General features: G+C 37.7%; 1 protein-coding gene across 21 annotated transcripts in view; it reads right to left on the bottom strand.

Annotated features, from left to right (window-relative positions):
- LOC111242977 (RYamide receptor-like) overlaps window positions 1-4746 on the bottom strand; it is a 138966-nt gene extending 134220 nt beyond the window's left edge. For all 21 annotated transcript variants that reach the window (XR_015319784.1, XR_015319783.1, XR_015319785.1 and 18 more), the window contains exon 1: window positions 3983-4746. The gene's annotated coding sequence lies outside the window, so the exon portion shown is untranslated. The remainder of the gene's footprint in view (window positions 1-3982) is intronic.
- Window positions 4747-12090: the final 7344 nt, after the last annotated feature.

Here is a 12090-nt window from a genome sequence, read left to right as displayed (position 1 = left end):
TTCCTAGTTTGCCCACAAACTAAAATCTAGCTGATCAAGACAATAGAACCTATTGAACACCCGTTTTTATAGAATATAGTTAACGGTTCTATAAAAACTAATGTTTACGGTTCTTAAGAAATACTTGACGATACAACTAATCCGCCAACGCTAAACAAAACACCGTTGTAAATAAGTACAAAAGCTGTTGTAGCCATTTAGTAGTAGCCTGATTAACAGCGGTAGTTTTAGCAGATACGGCTTTAAACGAAATTATTTTTAAGCAATATATTTATGTTTCTACCTAATGAACAACAATCAATACCGTTCCTAAAATTTCACATCTGTAAAAACGATTCTATGGCTCTGTGGATCGGTCAGCGGGCATGTAGAGGACATATTGGTTGCTATAAGACGCTCAATGATCCGTACTATGTATATCTAGCCTTTAAAAAATTCTTGATTTATTTAATAGCCATTAGAGAGCTTATGTAACCCGGCGTCATCGATGTTAAATAGTAGATTTACATGCAGCTAGGATTTACTTAGAAGATTAACTGTGCATTTCAAATAAATAGTCTAAGATTTATACGAATGCGCTAACCCATAGCAGACAAGAGAGAACCATTCATAAATAGATTAAATATGTGCTATAATCCATATCCGCTAAGAAAAAGTTTAGGTTTTGCTTATATTATTTTAATCCGATCAACAACTTCTTCTGACAGACGAAAACCAAAGCAGTGTTAAAATTAAATCATGTTGTTTCGTTTCTTAGTTTTACCCATTCTTGCATAATAGTCTGATTTTCGACTTCTTGTCTGTTTTCTGTCGCCAAAGCTTTTTACGCTGAGCATATGTGGTTCTTTAGTACGCATGTATATTTTCTTTTTTGTCGCAGAAACCAGCATAAAATTTTTCCTGCAAGTAGAACCCAACTCAGCAACAATTTTGACCGGGTCTTCTGGTAACCTTTCACTGTCACAGAACACAAGATACCCCAAAACATTAAAACTAAAATCCTCGACCTTAAAGTTTTTATGCTGAAAGTTAACGACAAAAGGGTTGTTTCTTAAATATACCATAGCTCCAATATCCAAAAATTTCGAAATTAAGTTTATATGAAATGATAGCACATAATGGTCAATAAATTAAGTTTCTTTGGGATGTCAAGAGGATTTCCCGATTCTGATGGTAAGGGCGGCTATAGTGCTAATGCAAATAGGACAAGAGAAGCTGAACCCACAATTTATGGGGTACTGTAACCATACTATGAGTTATAGTACGTATTTTTATAAATTAAAAGTGGAGATGTTATTATGCCGCAATATCCTAACGCTTCCATATGTATAACCAGGATATCAAGACAAAACTGTAAACCAGCTAGCGAAATAATAGTAATAAGGCAGCGAATATTGCTTGAATTCTCCACCTTGCCTACCCTTTTATTACTGGTACAGACTTTCATGGTATCCGTAATAACTGCTTTGAAACGTCATCCATAGTAGTGAATTACTAACAAGGCCGTTCCGGTCAGAAGATACAGTTGCTGGAGATAACAAAACGCTAAACTGGTTATCAACCAAAAATAAAGTGAAACAAAATACTGGAAAATTAAGGTGGAAGGACATATTCTTTTATTGGAATATACCTTTACCATCGTTATATCAGACCTTGAAAATAACCCAAGGTATTCTTTGCTCTAATATTAATCACAGTTTCTCTGTGGTCCTGACCTAGTACGTCTTAGCTTACAACACAGGGCCTTCAAACCGCTCTAAACTCGAAAAAAAATAAGGCTTGCTTTTTCAAAAAGTAGCTAACCCATACTAACCAAGTTTAATAATGGGCACCATGAATAATTTGTTTATATAGAACTATCCACTGTCTGTCCTGTAATTTGCATTTTTGGCAGCGTTTATTACTTTAGTATGTTTAACTGCAAACTTATATTATGGTATTATTATTTTATGCTATTTATGCTTATTATGGTTCGTCGGTAAGTCGATTTCATAGAGCGTTAACCACGATATCCTCTGAATTTATGACTGCTTTAAAAACTCGAACTGTCAACAAATGCCAGATTCTAATAGCTTGCGAGGACGCACAGATGTCTTTCGCCAAACAAACAGATAGATTAATCATATAAACAATCCATCCATATTACAACGTCAGTAGTTTGTTAGGTTAGGTCAGGTCAGGTCAATTAATTTTTTATCGCGAAAGGGGTGCAACTTGAAACCCGATTAATAACAAAAATAAAAAAAGAAAGTTCATTGAATGGAAAATGAAAATATACAAGTGTGGTTATTTACTTTTTTGGTTAACCGAACATTTGTTTCAAAACCACAGTTTTTCAAAGGCCACACCCAGTGGTCGGATTAAATAAAAACCGTTTTGTTGCGTTGAAAATGTTAGAGTTGCTGGCATATAGTGTTTGCCTAGTAAGGCTTATTAATTGCATGCATTTCTAAAGCCGCACAAATTTATCTACACATAAGGATATCTGTGAATGTGATTTCTGCGTTCCGACATTATTAGGGATATTTGATAACGTTCTTGATTCCGTGGCAGCAATTTAAGCTCACCAAGTCGTGAGTTCTCTTAAAATGCAATAGTTCACATTTTATAGCACATTATGAAAGTGGCGATTGCGGGTTCTGAAGGTTTATCCCATCGACTAAAGGCCATACCCACATAGATTTAAAAAGAAATCCACTATTTTTCTATTGCCACACCTGGACATTTTGTTACAGGGATGAATTAATATTGGCTCGCTTGTTCTTATCAAGGCCCGATAAGGGCCGCTTGATGCCTTAATATGCACATTGTTCTGCTTTGCACCATTAGCACCCGAACCCAATTTTCATCGTAACGAGCGGACACGCCTTAATTTCTTGCTGATCTGACAAAGTTCTCTGACGCATGATCGGAGGTAAACGCGCACACTGCAAAAAAGATAGCGTTGTTTACAGATGTACAAGAGGTTACAGTATGTAACCAAGCTGAATTCGGATAACATCACGCGAATTCATATGAGGTACTGATGCAGTTTTTTTTAATTGCTTCTATCGTCGTACCCGGACAGCGTAAAATAGGAAAGTTAACTATAGTAACGACAGCTTTTTCGCTCATGCAGCGACACGAAATACCCTTGTAGTGAATAGTTTCTCTTAGGATACTACAGTTGTTAAAAAAAAAACGTGGGCGTTAATTCATTCTGTTATTTATCCCACACTACAAACAGATGCGCCAGAACTTCGTAGTCAAACTAAATGCCAATCGATAGAAACCGCTTAAATATTGTCTCACAATATATTTCCTTCCCTGCATATTATATAGCAGCTGTTAAATTTTGAATTTATTTCAAGTAAAGACGTTTCGCCTCAAAAGCAAATTTCACACAAATAGAATTACATAAGATTTGGTCGGCCAAGCCGTTCTACAGACGTTGGCCTGTCTACTCGATTGATTCCGGTCGATACAGCATGCCATAGAGGATACGCACACCTTGAACTTGGAAGGGGTCAAAATCATCGAGTAATTGTGCTCGATACATTGAACTAGCACAAAAGTTGATCAAGCACAACTGATTAAATATTTGCCCGATTGTTGATTATCACGACGCATCTTTATTACCTGAATGTGCATAAACACACAAACCTAATATATGACTCTTTTATAGATATTTGTCTGCTGTTTCATAGTTATATTACAGAAGCGACCATTGATTTATGATTTCATATATCGTGGTCTATAACGTCGTGCCGTATATGTAATAGCTGCCGACACTCCTCTGTCCAAAAAAGAGGCGGTCACGTCACGTGTGAGGTGCAAACATGAACTCAAAAAGACGATTGCGATTCAACAATGATGTGTTATTTCAATGCTTATGTGAAAAGTGCTAAGGACAAAAAAGTATCGGACGGGCAAATCAGATTCAGAGAAGTTACGTTTGATCTTCCCCTGGGCCTTGTGAGGCTCACAAGATCTGCCAACCTACCTTGGCTTCTGTTAGCATTTGTTACTGGTGCCTGTGCGTCCACTTTCATCGATGACATTTACTTCTTTTAGATTATTGATCACTGCCATCCATTTAATGGTGGCGGGATCCCACAAACTCATTTTTGTTTTTGTTATATTTTTAGTATGGCTCACGTAGATCACTTTTTGCATTGGTCGACACGCATCACATCACTTTTTAACGCTCGAATCAGGGCAGCCTGTTTGCTTCGTAGCATACAATTTTTTTATTTACTTTGTTCTTGAAATATTATTGTCATACTGCTGCAGCATAACCGCCTTTATATTTTTACGGACGACCAATGTGTTTGTGTTGTTCCGGTTGTAACTATTTACGGTCACACTTGGCGCTTCAGGTAATATCTTCCTTGCTGTCCCGCTTTAAATCCGAAGTACTTTAATAACACGCGCAAACGAAGGAAGAGTTACTCAAACAGTAACTTACATGTTTGACCTCTGAATTGATTACTTCACTTGCTTGCGGTGAAATTCAATAAGACTGTCAATGTTAATTGTCACTGTTTGCAGCCTGGGATCTCAGTGTATTTTGTATCGATTAATATAAAAGCAGCGACCGTACTATGGCCATCACGCTTAATTATGCCCCTTAAAGTGTATGTAGAGGCTTCTACTGATAAAGTATCACATTTTCTCCACCTGTCTTCCTATTAAACGCTACTAATCCAAGCATCAGATGCTGACGTCTTCGTACGTTGTCCTCTCCGAGATTGGCCGCCTCTGTGAAGTTCGTACGAACACGTGAGTGGGAAAGCAAGCCGCTCAACATGGAGAGGGTCAACGCCCTTTCCCGGATATTCGGAAAGAGAGTAGGAAATCTCATAGACTGGCGTGGTTAGATTCTACGAAGTGCGAGCTTAGGCAAAGCACCTAATTATAGCAAAGTAAGTATTACACGAAACAGTGAGAAGAATAAACTAAATGGGCATTGCATGACTGCGTATCGTGTTTCCTATTCTATTTTTCTAACAACTGAGTATCTGGTTAAAATGTCGGATATGGGTGATTTGGGGGGTTGCTTTTGTGTGAAACACTTGCTAATTTAGCTATAAGCAGCAGATAAAAATTAAACGTTTTTGCCGTTCATTTAAATCTAATCGGCGTAATCGGCTCTAAGGTTATACCGAAATTGGCTAACAACCATCAGGCATATCTGTCCCTTTATAATGACGTCAGAATCTGTGGTATCGAGGACTTCTGAACGACCGAAGAAACTAGAGATACGCACATTAAGATCAACGTATCTGTTTAAACGGGACGTTGTCATCTGTGATAACAGAGCTCCTTCAATCCTCCAAAGTATAAGGCATATTATATTCTTTGGCTGCGTGATGTACACTGCGCACTTCGATTGTTCTTGTCGAAGCAGTCGCCCATCCACGCTATATGTTTCGGCTTTTACGTCCTATAGTCGTTTCATTGCACGACTGGGCCGCAGCACGAAACGAAGTGTGTATAAGCCTGGATTCGAGTCTAGACCTCAACTGATCTGTAGATAAATACACCCCCCGCCAAGCTATCACGGGACTGCGGTCGAGCGTTTAATGTTTTTAGAAATTTTTAGATCCGCTCGCTGCTCGTGGTCCTCTAGCGATGCGGTAACCGATACGGTTTTTGTAGTCCCATACTGGACCAGGCTCACCAATTATTGGAATCTTCTACCTTTTTTTTTATTTACTAATCGTTTACGTACTAATCCTAGTTAAATGTAATATTTTGTGGTAAAATCCTTAGTAAAAGAAAGTATGAGGAATACGGTACTAAAGTAAAACTATGTGCGTAGTTACGATGTGGTTCGATTCAATCGATATGTGCAACCGGCTAAACAGATGCCTGCGGGCTCTTATTTAGAAAATATTCTGAATCTTTACTTAGAAAATGGAAAAGTCGTCGTGTAACAGCTTATCAATTGCAATTAAAAATAAACAACTTTATAGCTGGCGGTAGCAATTTTTTCCAAGTGGCAGGTATATAGCATTTATGAGCTTGCGCACTCCTATTCCTTTAATGACTCATCGCTTGAAATAAATCAAAATCAACTTTTGAACGCCACCTTTGACAAAAATATTTCTATGGAAGGGCTTTAGTAGCAGCAGCGTTACCCTCAATTAATATCTAATAAACAATGAACACCTAGAGGGTTTTATCTTAATTTCGCACTCACACACGTGCACAACGAGCAAAATCCTCTACATTTTCTTAACGCATCTAATTTAAATATTACAACCAGAAATCACTTGATAAACGCTGCAGAACAGCATAAAAAAATAGAAAACCCAAAATCGGATTATATATTATGGGAATTAAGTTATTTATTTGTACCTCTCGCCATTACGAGTTCTTGTATTTCGTCAGGAAGCTAATTAGCCTGGTTATCATTGCGTTATCTTTAGCAGTTGATACAAAGCTTGACTATTCATCTACACATATTTTCATGCTAGTATGCACAGTTTTTTTAAACGCGGCTCGTAAACACAGTTGATCTATGCATGACCCTCGGTTATCTTCCTTCTACGACCGGCTTTTGTATTCTTGGAGTAAGCATTATTTAGCTTTGTTTGTGTTTCCTACCATTAGAAGAAAACTCGACCTCTGCGTACTTGTAACGGAGCAATAGCTGGTCAAATCGTACTTTGTCTAGATTAGAACATCTTCATTTAGCAGAATAGGCACATTTTAGAAAACTACTCGTATGTATCAGCGTCTTTTTTTTAACAGGTCATTTTATACACACACATATATAGTGATTTGAAAAAATTGCTGTCTAGTGATTTATTAAGTGACGCCACGGACCGTGATTCACAATGATGAATTGGCACAAAAGGAAACGCTCAAACTTTTAGTGACTCCATCGCCGAACTATGCTATAGGACATGTAGGTGGCGTTATGGGTTATGATTAGGGAAAATGAATCGAGCCCACGATGGCGAAAAGAGACAGTTACGTTTAGAGATCCGCCACCATAATCGTTCCGCCCGCGTGACTCTGTTTCGGGTATAATCTATTATATGGCGTGTTTTACTTTTTAGTGAACAATGTGACATGAAATTTTGGGAAAGATTTGCGCACGATAAATCAGCCATACACTAATGCCCTTTAGTGTTTTTATCGTTTGACTAACTGAGGTTATACGGAAAATGTTGAAAATGTACAAATCAATGCACTATATCAATAATCTGTTTGCTGTTTATATATGGATTATTATTTAGATTCTATTTGGTCATTCAATAAGTAAAGGGATTTATTCTAGATTGTTGGCGTTCTAAAAGGAAAACGTTAAGAAACAGATTCAAAAGACTAGGAAATCTAACAGTTTACTCGAGGGTCCGACTATATGACGATATACATAAGTCCAAACGGCGTTAGCCTTATGATAGGACACACGAGCTAAATTTAAGCTTTGATATGCAGGCACTGATGCCACTGGTCCACACGAACAAATCTCCCTGGCAATACCACTTAGTTAAGTTTTTTAACACTGCCAAGAAGAACATGTTTGCATCCACACAGGATGACCGAAGGCGGGAACAACAGGCTTGTACGGGACACGTATCATCTCGACTTCAAAACGATATTCAAATGGAGGAAGCATGCGTGATGATCCGTTTCACCAAACAAACATATTCTGTAATGATATAAAATGAACAACAAGTATGAATATGTACCGCCATATTCGTCCGTATTTATTTGGGCTTTTGCCCATGCGCATCGAATTCAGTATTTATGAATGAAGAAATATACCTATCAAATAAAAAAGTGTGTTGCCTTCAGCTCCACCGCAAAGTGGCTGTCATCGACTGCCGAGGTACTGATCTAGATTTGTTCGAGCTTTCTAACAGCATGCCAGTCCCAAGCAGATCGTGACCAGTATGTATACGGTGTAAGTGTACGAGCCGAGTTACTGTGGCCCACAAGCTTGATCAAAACGGATTTTCTCAGATATGTCTTTAGATCCAAGTCGATTTTTGTTAAGGAGTGAACTCTGAAAAATTCAGAACAAATTATATGCATATACTATATGATTATGCATTATTTGGTTAGTTAGTCATGAACTTGATCAAACCACCCTCGTAAACAACAGCATAGTTGAGATGTAGGCGTATTAAAATGCATCTTAGCAGTTTGAATTAGTGAGTGAAGATACAACGTTAGTATCTAAAACGCAGGCCAAATAAATGGTTTCTATTAAAGAGAACTGCCGAATTATCTTATTTAGCATTTAACAGAGAGATGACAAGATTAACGTTGCCAAATCAATTGTTTGCGGTCTCACGGTACAGAAACTCGTAAGCCAAATTCTCGCACGAGTGTAAACGCACCGAGTCCCGTGCTGTCTGAAATATTGCCCAACGGCAGCACCGCGCGTACAACTCAAAGCAGCGATTCTCAGAGCAAAAATTTTCAGCTCAAGATAAATGTTCAAGCAACGAGTCAAGCATAAGTATTTTGATTTCCTACGTTCAGTATTGCCAGCAAACGTTTAAGATAGTTCAGCTGGATAGTTTCTTTTTTTATACACAAGAAAAATTTTGACAAACCGCCACATTGGTCTATTACGAACTAAATCCAAAAAAAGCTTTAATTAGGATTTAATATGTTTTGTGAAATGGCGGAAATAATCAGAAAGATAAGCGAGACTGAACAACGCTTTTTACGCTCTTCGTATGTAATGTCCGTAAAATTACTAATTAATAGCTCATAAAAGATAGATTGGAACAGTGTTTCGGAGGTGTCTTGCTCGTTGATAGTCTTTTTGTCATTTGCATCAAATATAACTTGCCAGAATTTTACATACGGCCTAACGTACGACAGAAAATTGCTTGGAATACCTCCTGTTCAAAATATCGCTACGCCAAGCAGGGATATAGACGAAGCTTTAACTTTAAATGAAGTAAAAATGCTTTTTGTTTTATATAATTGATTCTATTGTGTTACAGTTGATTGTAAAGTCATTATTAGCAGAAACATCGTTAAAACTATTAGATTTCTAAAGCCTGTACAGAATCCTAGAGCGTGAGCTACATCTATGAGTGGTGATGGGATGACTGAACCTGAATAGAGGCCTCTTTCATTTTTCACACGCTAGCACAAACAAATTAAAATATAAACTTTTTTCAAGTTAGTAAAACTTCGAATAGAGTAAGGTTTCTTTTTTGGCAGGTTTAGACCTATCCATGTATAGATATATATATATATATATAAATTTGGAGCATTCAATTAATCGACTGATCACCTCGAAAGCTGCGTTTTGATTGCTTGCATATCTGCTTAGATATGCAACTGCTTTTTTGTCGTCCATTATTGTTAGATGCATTGTTGTGCTTAAGGATAACAGCTCTGAAAGCACGTTAAATTCAAATGAATGTTACAACCTGTTAGGTCTACGACGTCCTAAGAAGTGCGACGAGGTTCAACAAGTAATACAATATTTCTGGCTAAGTAAAAGGTCTTGGTTTCAATGCATTGCATTTTCTTAATTATTGTTTGGTTATAGTTCTATAAGCTTGGTGCAATGTTAATCTCTGTATTCTATTTTTTAAAGGTTTAGTGCCTACCTACTGCGCAATGTAACCAGCACTGAAATAATTAAAGCAATGCTTTAAATAACCTAAACTCCTTGGATTCAAAACTAAATGTACACAAGTTTCACTTTGTGCAGCCACCGGCTGTTCAAAAAACAGCAGCACTGGACGTGAAGACTTAAATTATCTTTTTTAAATTTATTTTTATTTACGTAATGAAAATTACGGATGTTCTCGATAGTATATCAGCTTTGGTCAATATTCTTCAGGTTAAACCTTATCAGAATACTTTGTAATACGTAATAACAATATGCGACATAAAACATTTACTTGGATTTCCTCAAAGCCAACACATAAGGGACCACAAAAAAGAGAAAAGTAATTGATAAATGTACAACACTATAGGTATTGCGTTCTTATGCGTTTCTGTGTATTATTTAGAGTAGAGCCTCAAAACATAGAACTCGCTTATTATGTTGTATACCATAGCACTACTTTATTCTTTCCACAATGGATTTATAGGAACTCCTTCCTTATATAGAGATCTCTGACGTATGCGCATTCGCTGCAAAGGTGTATGCACAGACGCTTTAGCTTGTACGCAATACAGAATGTAACGCAGCTTTAAGTTTAACGTTATATACGTATAAACTGAAACCAAAAAAGCTAAATGTTATTATTTCGTTTTTATTTACTTGTTCTATGTTGCTCTGTATAGGCTAGCCCAAATATTTGTACCAACCTCTCTTAGTTAAGGCTGGTCGTGTTGAGTATGCATGGACATTACCCCTTTCGTAATTTCTTTAGTTAGCCAGTTTCGTAAATTATGTTCTTCTTCTTGTTAAGAATTCGGCGGGTGCCATCTGTATTACATCGCTTTTGCGAATGATATGCATGACGCGTCGATGCTTTTCCTCCTACCCAGGTTGGCTACAATATACAAAGACTCACTGGATAACTTTAGCCAATTAAGTGTTACGACATTATTACAGCATCAACGAGATTGTTCCGAGTGAAAGTTTGTCTTCCTGGTTTTTAAAAGCACTGTCGTTGCCATACTATGTTGTGTAGCCTCAATATGGCGAAATAGGTACCTGAGGATATCTCGTAGGGCTTATAATGCTCACAACGATGCTCTGAAACTGAAGTCTGGCAAACGCTGTAAAGCTTCCTTATTTCAAACAAACTGCTAGCTGCAGGTGAAATATATGGAGCGGGTTGCTTTACTCAACAAAAAAATATGATTCTCGTTTCCGTTTATTGCCGTCGATAGCCCCGTTTAACCGCCGGGCTCTGGTAAACATATTCTCGCTAGCCGCTTATCGTAAATATAAAGATCTTGTTCTTTCTAGATTGAATGTCCGACTTAGTGAAGGGATTAAGGAGAAAAATTCTGAAGTATCTAGGTTGCCTAAAAAATAGCCTGTAAAAATAGCAGAACTACGACGCAAAACTATATAGTTTCGCGGATAAGCCGTAAAACCTCAATCTTAACATTGACACTTTAAGAGACTTCTTAAACCAGAAACAAAGATCCTCGTTGAATGTTTCAGGTCTAACAAAACACTAATCCTAAAGATCGAGAGGAAGACTAACCTAGAACTCAATAGAGTTCGGTCCACCTCGAATGTGATGAAAGTCACGAACCCTATTTCAAGTTTCACGTCCAGTATCGCAGTTGGGCATTCCAGCATACTGGTTCTCAGCACGAAATGAAGTGTGTCTATACGCGGTGTCGAACTTGGACCACATCGTCTAAGATTACACGCAAATACGTTACCCCCTAAGCTATCACGGGGGGGAGTGAAGGACATAGACGGCACCAGCGTAGCTGATGAAATATGTGGCGGATCGCCATTGTTCTTATATTGTAGTGATAAAGGTATTGAAATGGAAACACCCAGGCCAGAAAGAATGGCGGATGCGACAGCATCGACTCAATTACGCGAAGCTTTAGAAGTTAAAATTATAGCTTAGAGAGGACTATTCAAGGTGTTTAAGCCACTTGTTTGGTTGCAATAGCAAGTATGTGAGAGTATAGCTATCACATATGCCTCAACTCTAGCCAAATAGGCTTTAAGAGGTTTCTTGACAATGTAGGAGAAAATCTGGGCAAAAGCAACAAAGCGGTGTCCGCTAGTTATTAAAACGCCATCGACAACAAAATAGCGAACGCAGCTCGCCCAGATGAATGCTTCTTCCAGTTGAGTAATTGGCTCGGAAGAACCTTTGGTTAATCGATAATAATCGGACATAAGTCTAATTTCCTTGGGCATAGTATTTATAAAATTCATGAATACATCTTCGAATGTTGTCGATACAGTGCCCAAAAACTGCAGGATGTTAGCAATCTTTTTGGATGTTTTCGGTCCACTGATTGCTATAATACTCATCAGCGCAGGGGCTGTAGTCACTTCGCCTGTTTTATGATAAATACATAATAGTATTAACCTATTTAACCCTGATACAATATAAGATATTGGAAAATATGGTGTAACATTCTCCAGACGATCAAGAACTTCTTGGGACAGAGCTACAAAGGAAATCA

This window comes from Varroa destructor, unplaced genomic scaffold (assembly GCF_002443255.2).
Source record: "Varroa destructor unplaced genomic scaffold, Vdes_3.0 BEIS01000001.1, whole genome shotgun sequence".
NCBI classification, from domain to species: domain Eukaryota; kingdom Metazoa; phylum Arthropoda; class Arachnida; order Mesostigmata; family Varroidae; genus Varroa; species Varroa destructor.
This window is presented reverse-complemented; position numbering and strand designations above follow the sequence as displayed.